We start from the raw sequence: 14,642 nt of genomic DNA on the forward strand, positions 1-14,642 counted from the left end.
CCCCTGCTCCGCGCGGCACCTGTTTCCTCTGTAGTCCTGTGGCTAAAGGCCCTGGGTGAATCATGAGGAAAAATAAGATGCCATTTGGGGCGGCCGGGAAGGTGTTCCTTATGAATCTACGAGATTGTTTTTCTCCCATCCGCTTGATGCTTTGAAATTCACTTTCAAAGGGTGACTTCCCGCTTCCCCCCCCCCCCCCCCCCGCCGTCTCAGATGTTTTTGCTGTACTGCATTTTTACGAAAGAGGAGAGGGGGCGGGGAAGGAGGCTTCAGGGATTTTAAGGGATTACAGTAAAGGGAACTTTTTACCACTTTTAGTTTTTCTCCTTAAGGCAGCAGCTGTTTGTTGGCAGTATGTCACAGGAAATGACAGAAAGTTACGGAGTTACCACACTGCAGAGGGGGAGCGATGCATGCTCAGTGAAGGACCGGTAAGCCAGGTGATGTTCCTAAGCAACGTTTGGAAATAGTAACGTTGTCTCGCGTGTTTCTGATGAAAAGTAGTTTCATTGATTTCATTATTGGGCATATATTTATTGAGGGCCCTCCAGTGTGGCGAAAGCTCTGTGAGGAGCCAGAGTAGGAAAAAAGCGAGTAAAACGGCAGCCTTGGTTGAGTTGAGTGGCTTACCTTCTGCTTGGGTCGCTATAAAATGCCCAGGGAGGATGTTTAAAGACTTAACTGGGGAAAGGTGGTGCCTTGGGCAGGCGAGGAGAAATGTAATTGAATTCAGCCCTTTGAAACCCAGCATTTACGCTTAGCAGCCTTGAGACTCTTGGTAAGTTACTTCCCTTCTCTGTGCCTCACCTGCCAACTGAGATCCAGGAGTAGCGCCTGCTAAACAACATGTAAACCAACCATACATTATAAGGTGCCTCGTCCCCATGGAGAATTCACGAGGTCAGAGCGGTTAGGCTTGAAAGTAGTGCTGTTAGAGTAATCCATCGCAGAAGAACTTCATCCATTTGCGTAGAAGATACAATGAAGTATGCATCTCTACTCCCAAATAAAAGACAGACTGCCAGTGAAACTAGTAAATACACCTTGACAGGATACTGGACTTCCTACCATTGTCTATACCTACGGTGTCATGATATACTTAAATAACAATGATGGACTTGTGACTTGCTGAAGGACTGTGTGTTTTGTATGTGTGTGTGTATATGTATGTATAGGACTATACATATACATATAGGGGAAATTAGTGGGGAGAGGGTGGGAGAGGAAATCCCTGAGCCTATGGAACTCTATCATGAAAAAATTTTTAAAAATACTTTAAAAAGAAGGGCCCGGCACCATGGCCCAGCGGCTCAAAGTCCTCGCCTTGAACACACCAGGATCCCATATGGGTGCCGGTTCTTATCCCAGCAGCTCCACTTCCCTTCGCATCACTGCTTGTGGCCTGGGAAAGCAGTCGAGGATGGGCCAAAGCCTTGGGACCCTGCACCCTAGTGGGAGACCGAGAGAAGGTTCCTGGCTCCTAGCTTTGGATCAGCACAGCTCTGGCCATTGCGGTCACTTGGGGAGTGAATCATTGGACGGAAGATCTTCCTCTCTCTATCTCTTCTGTATATCTGACTTTGTAATAAAAATAAATAAATCTTTTAAAAAATTTTAGAAATACTTTAAAAAGAACATTCTAGACAAATCATCTTGTACAGAAAGACTCCAAAGAAGGAGAGCATAGTTAAGAATAGTAAGGAATTGAGCAGAGGCAATGAGAGTCCTTTGAAGGCCAGGTTAAATGGTTGGACCTTTTCCTTAAGGCACTTGGAAGTCATGGGTTTTTTGAAAATAATAGCAAGTAATGACATTGAAATTCCACTTCAGGGAAAAAAGCAGCAGCATGTTGACCATTGTAAGAACCCTGGGAAGCAAGTAGAGAAGACAGACCATTGTTTTTCCTAAGAAAAGACTGGGTAAGGTCTGCAGTTCCACGAAATTACAAGTCCAGAGTCCTAATTACAAAACCTGTGCTCTGTTATACACGTTGCCATTTTTAACTGAGCCTGTTTCTTCTGATGTCTTGGCAGGAAACTGGTATTTGTATTGAGACAATAAAGATTGAGTAAATTCATGCCAGATTATGCATATCATTCAAATCTTTGAATATCTGTGTTGTGAGGCAAGCAAATTTATGTATTAGACTCTAACATGCAAAAATGTTTGCGATACAACCTTTCTCCACAGTGTACTGAAAATCATAAGGAAGGTGTGCAGAGATGAAGTAAATCATCCCACAGTACCAAATTTCACAGGTTTTTGTTAAATTCTTTTGAACCAGAAAGGGAAAAAAAACAAAAGGTGTTACTGTTAGATGATTTTGAATTCTTTGATTAATCGTAATCCAAATGCTAATAAAACTAGCTTAGGATGTCCTGGACATTTACCAAAGGGTGTTGATACTGTCAAAATACTCTGACTGTCCTGCTTTTGGATTCTGCCTTAAGTCTGTTTCTGCAAGAATTTTAAGTACTGCCAAGATGAAGAAATAACACCCCTCCATGGACTTAGCCAGCTTCTCGGGATGCTGCAGAAGCAGGCGGGACAGACGACGCAGTCAGTGACAGCTGAGAACTGGTAGATCTCCATCTGCTGGAAAAATAAACAATGCCAGTAAACTTATTATGGACTAGTGTTCAGGTGTGACTCTCCATGAAAGAAACACAGGACACACACTTGGATACATGATGGCTAATGCACTCTCCTCCAACCCCAAAAGCAAATTACCAACGTGTTTTCAAAATATTTCATTGCCTTTCAAAATACTATTCCACTTGGCAAATAAATCCTGAGAAAGTAACAATAGGTTTTGTGTCTGGCATACTCAATTCAATAAAAATCTTAAAAACATAGGTGGCAAACACACTATATTCTGGAAACTACAGGAATGGCTAAATTAAGTGGACTCTTCAGTTTTGAATACCCTGTAGCTGTTTATAATAGTCGCGATTAAACTTTTCAGTGTTTATGACATATATCTTTCATGTTTAATATACAAAATTGTAAATGCTATATTAGTGCAATGGTGTGCCAAAAGACTAGTGGAAATAAAAATTTAACTGCCACAAAATGTTGATAATAAGTTTAGTAAAAAGAGAAGATGACAGGGTAGCAGGGTTTTTCATATTTTCCTCTATTTCCCCAAGTTTCTTTCATGACTATACATTCCATCAACAATAGAAAAGTAAGTGCACAAATTGTATGGAATTTAATCTTCTGATGCTGAGGAGTGGGTGCACGATGTTCATTGTTATATGTATTTTCAAATTTTGTAGAAACAAGCTGGATACTTGTTAGTCATCTCTTCAAATTTTTAGTAGTGCGGTGTGTGAGACAATTCCAGCATTGGGAAAGGTTGAAAAACGCTGAATAAGAAGCTTTTTATTAACAGATGTATTTTTCAGAGCCTCTAATATGTTAAAAACAGGATATAATAATTTGGCCTTAGCCAAATTTTTAAACCACTGAACACTGTTTTCCTGATTATCTTGTGGCCTTAGTATTTCTAGAACATACTTTATTTTTTTTAAAGATTTATTTTTATTACAAAGTCAGATATACAGAGAGGAGGAGAGACAGAGAGGAAGATCTTCCGTCCAATGATTCACTCCCCAAGTGAGCCACAACGGGCCGATGCACGCCGATCCAAAGCCCGGAACCAGGAACCTCTTCCGGGTCTCCCACGCGGGTGCAGGGTCCCAAGGCATTGGGCCGTCCTCAACTGCTTTCCCAGGCCACAAGCAGGGAGCTGGATGGGAAGTGGAGCTACCAGGGTTAGAACCAGTGCCCATATAGGATGCTGGCGCGTAGAAGGCGGGAACTTTAGCCACTAGGCCACGCCTCCGGGCCCAGAACATACTTTAAAAAACTGTCAGTCACTGCTTTTTCTATTCTTTTTTTTTCTAAATAATCTATTTTCACATTTGGCTCCAATGTTCAGTAACCCATTCCAGTGCTTCTGCCTCGTGTTCCTCATACATCCATGAAAAGCAAACTTCTTTTAAAAAAAAAAATTTATTTTTATTGCAAAGTCAGATATACAGAGAGGAGGAGAGACAGAGAGGAAGATCTTCTGTCCAATGATTCACTTCCCAAGTGACAGCAATGACCAATGCTACGCCGATCTGAAGCCAGGAGCCAAGACCATCCTCCAGGTCTCCTGCACGGGTGCAGGGTCCCAAAGCTTTGGGCTTTCCCAGGCCACAAGCAGGGAGCTGGATGGGAAGTGGGGCTGCCAGGACATGAACTGGCGCCCATATGGGATCCCAGCACATTCAGGGCGAGGACTTTAGCTACTAGGCCACCGCACTTAGCCCGAAAAGGAAACTTCTAGCACTTGCATGTTCTGAATTGCATTCCCAGTATCTTCTGTCTTGTGACTCATGTGGATAAATAGTCTTACATTTAAATAAATTATCTCACATTTAAGTCATATTTAAGGCATTCATTTCTTCTTACTGTGGGCCTTTCATAAAACCACTTTTTTTTTTCAAAAACAAAAATCCTAGAAACGGAAACACTCCTGGTAGGAGGATTTAACTGAGCAGCTACTTTGAGAAATATTTGGCAGTATCTCAAATTGTCAAGTATGCCCTAACCCCAGCTGTGCTACTCTGGGTATCTGCCCTAGAAAAATACACAAAATCATGTGCATTAGACGCAGTGTTGATTCATAGTAAAATTGGAAATAACTTAAGTGTTTATAAATATCTGACTCATTCTGTAAGATCCGTTTTGTTGATTGAAAAGGGCAAGATGCTGATAAGTGAAGTATGACTCTTTGTACCTAAAAATTAATTGAAATGTACCTCCTACAGTGTGTAGGAAGCCTGTGAGTATAAACATTCCGTGCCTAGCAGGATGGCACCTGAGAGCAGGGCTCAAAGGGAGCTTTACCTTCACCTGTACTGTTCCGGTTTTAATATGCAGAAAATATGCCTGCCTTATGTAATCAAAAATGAAACCCTGGACCTGGCACCATGGCCTAGCAGCTAAAGTCCTCGCCCTGAATGCGCCAGGATCCCGTATGGGTGCCAGTTCATGTCCCGGCAGCTCCACTTCCCATCCAGCTCCCTGCTTGTGGCCTGGGAAAGCAGTTGAGGACGGCCCAAAGCCTTGGGAAACTGCACCCGTGCAGGAGACCTGAAGGATGGTCCTGGCTTCTGGCTTCGGATAGGTGCAGCACCGGCCGTTGCGCTCACTTGAGGAGTGAATCATTGGAGCGAAGATCTTCCTCTCTGTCTCTCCTCCTTTCTGTATATCTGACTTTGCAATAAAAATAAAATAAATCTTTTTAAAAAAAGAAAAAGAAAAGGCAGCAAATAATTTAAAAAAAATGAAACCCTCACCATTGATTTCCTTTTGTCACAACCCTAGCCTATTTAATCATTCATTCAGAAACAGTCTCTTAATCTGCCATTCATCCATTCATGAAAGGTAATTAGCAATGTGTCTTGGCTGTGACTATGGTGTATGTTTTTTTGCCACAGTCACAGCCTACTTGGTCCTCCCTGTCCGTTTTCTGTTTCCTCTGTAGTATCCAGTGGTCCACACTGCAGGCTCCTCCGGCTTCCAGTCTCACCTTCCCCTTTGGGTTTTGAACCCCAGGGCTATTGCCACTGTACTCTCAGTGCTGCCTCCTGGTAGGCATTTCAGAAATATCTAGAAGCACATTGCAAGTCATTGGTTACAATCCAGTGTCGTACATGGATATCCTCTCAGATTGAAATTTGTGGTTTGAACAGGAAAGCTGATGACAAAATACAATATGTTTGGAATGAAAATACCTAGTGCGAAACCCAGGTATTATCACATTATTCCTGTGTTGTTTTCTGCTAGTTTCTTAACCCCATTTAGTTTCAATTCCTTCATTTTTTAAGAGGAAAATGATACGTATCTCACAGCATTGTCTTGAGGATTGGATGCTACCATGACAGCCCCATGGAGAAAATCATCTCTCAGCTAGTAAGTGAAATGCCAAAGTTTTTACTTGCAAAAATCATTTTAACCACATTTCTGTGCAGTAGGAGCCCTACCTAGGAGAACTGTGAATTGCATTCTGTTTAATATTGCCTGCTGCAGCACTGTCTCCTGCATCCCTCTGCCTACATGCACATTGCTTTGGCTGAATACTGTAATGATGCCTCCAGTTCCATAGGGGTTCACAGCTTAGAAAAGCAGCCAGCCATGGTTTCCTTTCTCCTCCTAATAATATTAGGAAACAATGAAAAATGAGGACATTACCCTGATCTTAGGAATCAAAATTTAAAAAGACTGATGTTTTCTTAGTTGACCCAAAGTAACACAGTTTACATTCCAACCTTAGTCTTTCAACTGGATATTCCCTGTGATCCTCGTGAAACAGCCATCTCCCTGTGCTCGGATCCTCTCGTTTTGGGTTTTCTTACTGTTACCTTCAGCCCACTCAGGGACTAAATATATATTCCTTCCACATCCTCCATTGGAATGCATCAGATCAGTGCTTGGTTCGTTTAGGTTTTCAGTTGTTGCTTCACAGGCAACTGTGGGCTTTTGAAACTCACAGCATGTCACTAGAGGGAAGGAGATCACTTCCAGTCTTGTGTTCTAGCAGCAATATTAGCTATACAGTGATTATCTCCATTGAGGGAGGTGATGAGATTTTATATCTTTAACTTGATAGATATTATTTTCTGCATAGTCTTTGTGAAAACTAAGCTTATTCTAAATGATAATACAGTTTTGAGATTGAATTCAATACCCTTCTAACATTTGTTTTAAATATCTTTATAATAGCAAGTCTTCATTCTTAAACGAGAAATTTATTTTTGGAAATGACCTAAAGTTGCCAGAACCAGATGTGGTAAAAATTATTAAGCAGAGCTGTCTTGTTTGAGATTGAAAGTATTACCATCAAAACAAGTAAAATCAACCTTCTTGCATAGTTCGATGATGATGAAAACAGTTTCATACAAAAAGCAGTAGCAGCATTGTTCAAGTGAGTGTCATTTTCTGGGCCCAGCATGGTAGCCTAGTGGCTAAATCCTCATCTTGCATGATCCGGGATCCCAAATAGGCACCAGTTTGTGTCCCGGCTTCTGTGCTTCCCATCCAGCTCCCTGCTTGTGGCCTGGGAAAGCAGTCGAGGATGGCCCAATGCATTGGGACCCTGTACCCATGTGGCACCCGGAGGAGGCGCCTGTCTCCTGCTCTGGATGGGCTCAGCTCTGGCCATTCTGGCTACTTAGGGAGTAAATCAGCGGATAGAAGCTATTTCTCTCTTTCTCCTGTGTGTAAACCTGAGTTTCCAATAAAATAAATAAATAAAAGATAGTGCCATTTTCCCAGGTAACTACAATAGGTTTCTACAAGGAAACTCCATTTAGTCATATTTCTAATGTATTGGGTTTTAAACTGAAGAATCTGTCTCCCACACATTTCTTATCTCCTAAAAGCATGCCTTGTAGACTAGCACCTACTCCTCAAGTAAGGCTATCATTTTAAACAAGGGTTTTTTTGTTTGTTTTTTTCCTTAGGGTGGAGGAGCATGAAAGGCATAGATATTTTCTCTTCTGAAAAGAAAAATTACTTTTTCTATTAAAATTTGTAAAGAACTTCCAAAATGATTTATTCTTCCTTTCTCAGGGATTATTCCTTCACAGAGCAGATGACGACTTCCTATCTTCAATGCCAGGGCTGTCATGCGTTCCTTGTGGGCCACCATGAGATGGCCACAGTGCTGTTCTTTCTTGCTGATGCAAGCATCGCTTGCCTTCTTGGTCTCCACGTAGGACCAGCAGGGCTTCAGTGGGTGCTGCTGAGGCATGTGTAGGGCAGGCCTTGCAACCACCACACCTGGCCTCCAGGCTTCGTTCTAGAGGAGCCTTTATTGTAAATGAATCTATACACAGCTCTAAATCATGGTCCTGTTGATGATGATGACATAGAAAGCTATGAATCTACAAGGTATTTTGCTTAGGAATACAGTGTGGGAATCATTTTTTGTCAGGATAGCCCCAGCCAGGATACTACATTACTAAAAGGTAGAGTATTATTTTGCATTGAATATTGGTAATTGAGATGGAAACTTTGTGTTCTCTGAAGAATGAGTGATTGTATTAATGATAACAACTGACTTTAAATATTCTCCACCCAACCATATAGGGGCCAGTGCAGTGGCACAGCAAGCAAACCCTCTGTTTGCTGGGCCACAATCCTATATGGTGCCAATTCTAGACCCAGCCGTTTCTCTTCAGATTCACATTCCTGCTAGTGGCCTGAAAAATCAGCAGAGGATGGTCTAAGGCCTTGGCCCCGTGTACACATGTGGGAGACCTCAAAGCAGCTACCGACTCGCAGCTTCTAGACCTGCCCTACTCTGGCCTTTTTTTTAAGTCCTAGAGATCACCACATATATTGATGTACATAGCTAACTATCATACATGTTCATAAAGTAAGTCACCTTATGCTCTAGGTTTTGCTCTTTTTGTATTTTTTTATTTTAAAGATAGATTTTACAGAAAGAACAATCTTCCACCTACTGGTTCATTCCCTATATGGCCACAACAGATGGAACTGAGCTAATCAGGAACTTCTTCCTGGTCTTCCAAGTGGGTACAGAGCCCTAAGGGCTTGGGCCATCCTCTGTTGTTTCCCAGGCCATAATAAAGGAGCGGGATCAGAAGTGGAGCAGCCAAGACATGACTCAGCACCCATATGGGATGCCAGCACTTGAAGATGAGCCATGAGCCATGGCACAGCTCCGCTACTCTGTGTATTTTCTAATAACAATTTCATTTTATTTTTGCTGCTATTTACATAGTTGAGAGGAATGCATGCCCATGTGGACCACCGATTAGGGTGGGGAGGATGGAGGAATAAGGGCAAATGGATGAGACTTCTGCCTCCAATCTCCTTTTTTCTTCTGGTATCTTGGGAAAGTGGAGTGAGAGGGAGAGAGGGCCATTCCCAGCAACTCAACTGTGTCAAACTCAGGGATGGGGGAAGGCCACCCGATGTCACCCCAGGGTCCCCAGTGTGAAGCATGTTCAGAGCATACTGCTTAAGTGACTTTGATAGTTCTGAGATGTTGATTTTGTTGCTCTGTATATTTTTGAAGACTTTATTTTAAAGGTAGAGAGACCTTTCTATTCACTGATTCATTCCTCAAAGGCCTACAATAGCCAGTGCTGGACTGTGCTGAGAGCAAGAACCGGAAACTCAATCTGGTTCTCCCACTTGGATGGAAAAGACCCGACCACTTACCTGAGCCATCACCTGCTGCCTCCCAGACTACTAATTAGCAGGAAGCTGGGTTGGAAACTGACCTGAGATACAAACCCAGGTGCTCTACTATTGCATACTTGTATCCCAAACTGTACCAACTACTGTGCCAAACACCTGGCCCGCAGTATACTTTTGTAAAATGATACAAGAAATTGGCTTTAATTTAATCTTGTACTGAAAATATTTTGGTCCACTAAAAACAAAATGTTTCCTATTTGTAGCAGTTCTAAAGAGCTGCTATATTGAAAGGTTTAAATGTATCCATACCCACTATTAGAATCTGTCGTCATTGTTGTCATAAACAGCTACTTACACAATAGAACTTCAGATTTAATGCGAAACAATGAAATTCAAAGGTAAATTTGCTAAAATGTTTTTAATCTATATATGTAGTTTTTCATAGTACATATTTTCACTGAACATTTTAAAGATTTATGTATATGAAAGGTGATGGGCCTGCTGGTTTATGCCTCAAGAGCAGGGGACTCCATGCAGGTCTCCTATGTGGACATCAGGAGCCCAAGCACTTGAACCATCTTCCTCCGGCTGATTAGCAGGAAGCTGAATCAGAAACAGGATCAGGACTGCACCTGGCTCTCCAACACGGCATTGCAACCAGTGGCTTAACACAGTGCCCCACAACCCCAAGCCCACATTCCAAAAACCTTTTGCACAACCTAGTAATTACTTCATAGTACCTACTTGTAGAACAAGAATCCAGGTACTGAAACTTACTTAGTGTGTTTCTATGTTAACCCAGATGTAAATAACAGGAAAGTACGTGAGATTATTCCAAAGGCACACCATTAAATATGGGCCCAGTGCAGTAGCCTAGTGGCTAAATTCTCACCTTGCAACCATCAGGATTCTATATGGGTGCCAGTTCATGTCCTGGCTTCTCAACTTTCCATTAACCTCCCAGCTTGTGGCCTGGGAAAGCAGTTGAGGATGGCCCAAAGCCTTGGGACCCTAAAACCACATGGGAGACCCAGAGGATGCTCTTGGCTCCTAGCTTCAGACTGGTTCAGCTCTGGCCATTGCAGCCACTTGGGGAGTAAACCAGCAGACAGATCTTTCTCTCTCTCTCCTCTCTGTAAATATGACTTTCCAATAAAAATAAAATAAATATTAAAAAGCATTGTATAGGGCCCAGTACCTTGGCCTAGTGGCACAAGTCTTCGCCTTAAATGCTGGGATCCCGTATGGGCACCGGTTCTAGTTCCGGATGCCCCACTTCCCATCCAGCTCCCTGCTTGTGGCCTGGGAAAGTAGTCAAGGACAGCCCAAAGCCTTGGGACCCTGCACCCAAGGGAGACCTGGAGGAGATTCCAGGCTCCTGGCTTTGGATTGGCACAGCACCGGCCCATTGTAGTCACTTGGGGAGTGAATCATTGGACGGAAAATCTTCCTCTCTGTCTGTCCTCCTCTCTGTATATCTGACTTTGCAATAAAAATAAATCTTTAAAACAAAAAAATATATGTGTGAAAAGGAGTATTATATAAGCAAAAGATATATTCCACAGAAACCATAATCTTAAAAATGGCAACACTGAGTTAAAAAAAATTTTTAAGGGCCTGGCACAATAGCCTAGTGGCTAAAGTCATCACCTTGCACCTGCCAGGATCCCATATGGCTGCTGGTTCTAATCCTGGCGGCCCTGCTTCCCATCCAGCTCTCTGCCTGTGGCCTGGGAAAGCAGTAGAGGACAGCCCAAAGCCTTGGGACCCTGCACCCTAGTGGGAGACCCGGAAGAGGCTTCAGGTTCCTGGGTTTGGATTGGCTCAGCACCAGCTGTCGCAGCTGCTTAGGGAGTGAATCAATGGATGGAAGATCTTTGTCCCTCCTCCTCTCTGTATATCTGAATTCTCAATGAAAGTAAAATAAAGGATTAGAAGAAGTTAATTTTAAAAATTTAAAAAGAAACAAGAACTTGATTAGAATTGCACACAATTAAAAGAGTTTGAGATTTGTAGATCAAAACCCAGGATTTAAGTAATATCAACTAATGCTTTTTGGACAAATATATAATTTTTAATCTAAGTATGAAAATATGTTACCAGAAATGCCCAGTGGGTTCTTTCCTCAGCTTAGTATAGGAATAAAAAGCCGGAAATCTGTAGCAAACAGAAAAGTTTATTTGTGAAGGGACCAGGTGAGCAGGGAAGGGAGGGAAGGGGAAAGCACCTCCAGAAAGGAAGCCGGGAGGTGGGGTGCCTCTTAAAAGAGGAGGGAGAGAGACACCAAAGATTTAAGGAAGGGTCTTAGGATTTTAAGCCTTCCTTGACCTCTCCTTGTTGGGCGGGGAACCTACAGATAAGATGTTCCCCATTGGTGGTCTCTTCATTAGTTAGAAAAATGGGTGGGCAATGCTGGTGCCGCCCACCTGAAGGTGTGGCCATGACCTCTGCAGGCCTGGATGGGCTCAGACCCCTCTCTTGAAATCCCACATCCTACTTCTGTAGGGGTAAGGGGCGACAATGTCTTCTGGCTACTTCCTGCTGAATCAGGTCGTCGTTTGGGTAAGGGGCCCCTAGAGGTGTGGGATCCAGAGAGATGGTACAGGTAGGTCATCCAAGTTGCCATGGCAGAAGTTGGTCTGGTTGTCATCCAAGTGTGCATGTTCAGGGCCACCTGGAGTCTGAAGACCCCTAATCAGGAAGCAAACATAAGACAATTGAGAAGCCAGTTGCGTGCGCCACATGAGCAGGAGCAGCACAGATGCAAAGAGGGCCCACAGGCTAATTTTCTCTAATTAAAAGTTTAAAGCAGGCAGGCAGGTTGTGGTGTAGCAAGTTCTGGTGCTCAAAGGAATCCCAATATCTAAGATGGCAGAGATTGAAATATCCCTGTTCAGCCTCCCATTTCCTGTGCCATGCTAGTTCTGGGACTCCTGCCAGTTCCAGTATATCCCGATTCTGCACTTGGACACACTCGTCAGAATAGCATGTGCTGGGAGCACTGAAATGAGGGTACGTATGGCTAGCCTGTGTCATCCAGGTGTGCACTGAAGACCACAGTCAGAAGAAGGAGGTAAGGATGAGAAAAGTGTGCCTTTTTTTCATGTGACCATGAAAGAGTTACAAAAACCAACCATATACTTGGTCATACTTTAAATGGCAAATTTCAAAGCAGTGGGCATTTTATCGGCTATCTCTTATTGTAATTCAAGGTAACTAGACAATAGCATACTAACAAAGGACCAGGACAGTAAAACACCAGTTGAGATATGTGTGTCTCCCATTTTGGAGTATCTGCATTCAAGTATCCAAGTGCAGATTCCTGCCGAAGCAGAGCCTGGGAGGCAGTGCTGACGGCTCAGGGAGTTACTGCCAGTGACCCAATAGACTTGAATTGAGTTAATTTGTCCTCAGTCTCAGCCCTTACAGGCCTTTGGAAAATGAACAAGTTAGTTGAGGGCAGCTGCTTGCCCCCAATGCTCTCTCTACATAATAGGTTAATGGGACACAGGATATAATGCAGGCAGTGGTTCAAGTCCCAGTTGCTTCGCTTCCAATCCAGTTTCCTGCTGATGCTTCTGAAAATGGCAGTGGAAGTTGGCCCCAAATGCTTGAGCCCCAGCTACCTATTTGAGAGAACTAGACAGTGTTCCAGTCGCCCTGTCCCTGGTTTTGGAGTCATGTGGAGGTGAACCAGTGTAGGACAATTAATTACATCTATAGGAGATGACTGATTAACCAGTGTGGAAGCATGGCTAGCTGCACTCCCAGTTTGATATGCAAATGCACAGGCCATGAATTCCCTTTCACAGGCAGAGGTGGGGGAACTCCCATAGTCTCAAATCTCCCACTTGCTGTTGATATGTAAATTCTTCAAGCCCTCATCCCTAATGCCTGCCTGACCCTAAGCCATAAAAGGTATGATGCTGCTAATAAACTATTGGCCATTAGTCAATAGTTCACGTGTATGATTATCAGCTCTGTGCACCCAGTCCACTGCCAGACAGCAAACAAACCAGCACATAGAACTCTGTGTGTGACTCTTAAATTTTTAAACAAGTTAAAAATATAGAAGACAATAAGGCTTATTTCTTTGAAGGGAAAATAAGGGGTCCAGTGCGATAGACTAGTACCAAATTCCCTGCCTAGAAACCACCGGAATCCTATATGGGCACCAGTTCATGCCCAACTGCTCCACTTCCCATTCAGTTCCCTGCTTATGGTCTGGGAAAGCTTTAAGTGTGCTTAGGACCTAATAGCTGGGGCTGGGCTGGGGATGGGGATGGGGCTGAAGCGGAGCTGGGTATTTGGCTGGGCGGGACTACCACTGGGATGAGGCTGAACTGGGACGGACTGGTGCTGGGGCTGGACCTGGGAGGGGCTTTGCTGGGGAGGAGTTGTGGCTGGGCTGGTGAGGGGCTGGCCCTGGGTTTGGGCTGGAGTGGGGAGGGGCTGGGCTGGGGAGAAGGTGGGGCCGGGCTTGGGAGGTGCTGGAGGGGGGCCTGGGCTGGAGTGGGGAGTGGCTGGGCTGGCGATGGGCTGGGCTGGGGAGGAGCTGGGGCTGGAGTGGGAGGGGTTGGGTCTGGGCTGTGCTGGCGATGGGCTGGGCTGGGGAGGAGCTGGGGCTGGGTGTGGGTTGTGGCTGGGCTAGGGCAGGGTGAGGGTAGGGCTGCGATAGGGCTGAGCTGGAGCTTGGGATGGGCTGGGGCAGGGCTGAAGTTGGAATGGACAGGGGCAAGGCTGGGGCTTACACTGGGCTGGGGCTGGGGCTGGGCTGGGGCAGTGCTGAGCAAGGCTGGCCAGGGCTGAGTTGGGGTGTGAATGGGCTGTGCTTGGGCAGAGGCAGGGCAGGAGCAGGGTTGAGGCTGGGCAGGCACGGGGAGGGGCGGTGGATGGGTTTTGTGCTGGGCTGGGCTGAGGCTGTGCTGAGGCTGAGGTGGGTTTTTGGCTGGGCAGGACTGTCACTGGTATGGGGCTGAACTTGGTTGTACTGGTGCTGGGGCTGGACATGGGAGGGGCTTTGCTGGGGAGGAGTTGTGGCAGGGCTGGTGAGGGGTTGGCCCTGGGTTTGGGCTGGAGTGGGGAGGGGCTGGGCTGTGGTCAGTGCTGGGATTGGGTTTAGGTGGATCTGGGTTTGTCCTGGGGCTTGCCGACCCTGTACACACAAGGGAGAGTAGTGGAAGCTCATTTTGCTCAGAGGAGGAATTTATTTTAGAGGTTTTATTATTAAAAAAGAATTGTCAGAACAGATAGCAATATGAACAAGAGACATGAAGGAAATGTGTAAGTAAAAGGTGGAATTCATGAAGTGGAACAGGGCCAGCACATTATTCAGCCGACTAATTCTGTACCGCCACGTGCTGCATGTCCTTTGGCTGCTTGTTTGTGCCCTGGCTGTTCTGCTTCCCATCCCGGCT

This window comes from Ochotona princeps, chromosome 12, assembly GCF_030435755.1.
Source record: "Ochotona princeps isolate mOchPri1 chromosome 12, mOchPri1.hap1, whole genome shotgun sequence".
Taxonomy (NCBI): domain Eukaryota; kingdom Metazoa; phylum Chordata; class Mammalia; order Lagomorpha; family Ochotonidae; genus Ochotona; species Ochotona princeps.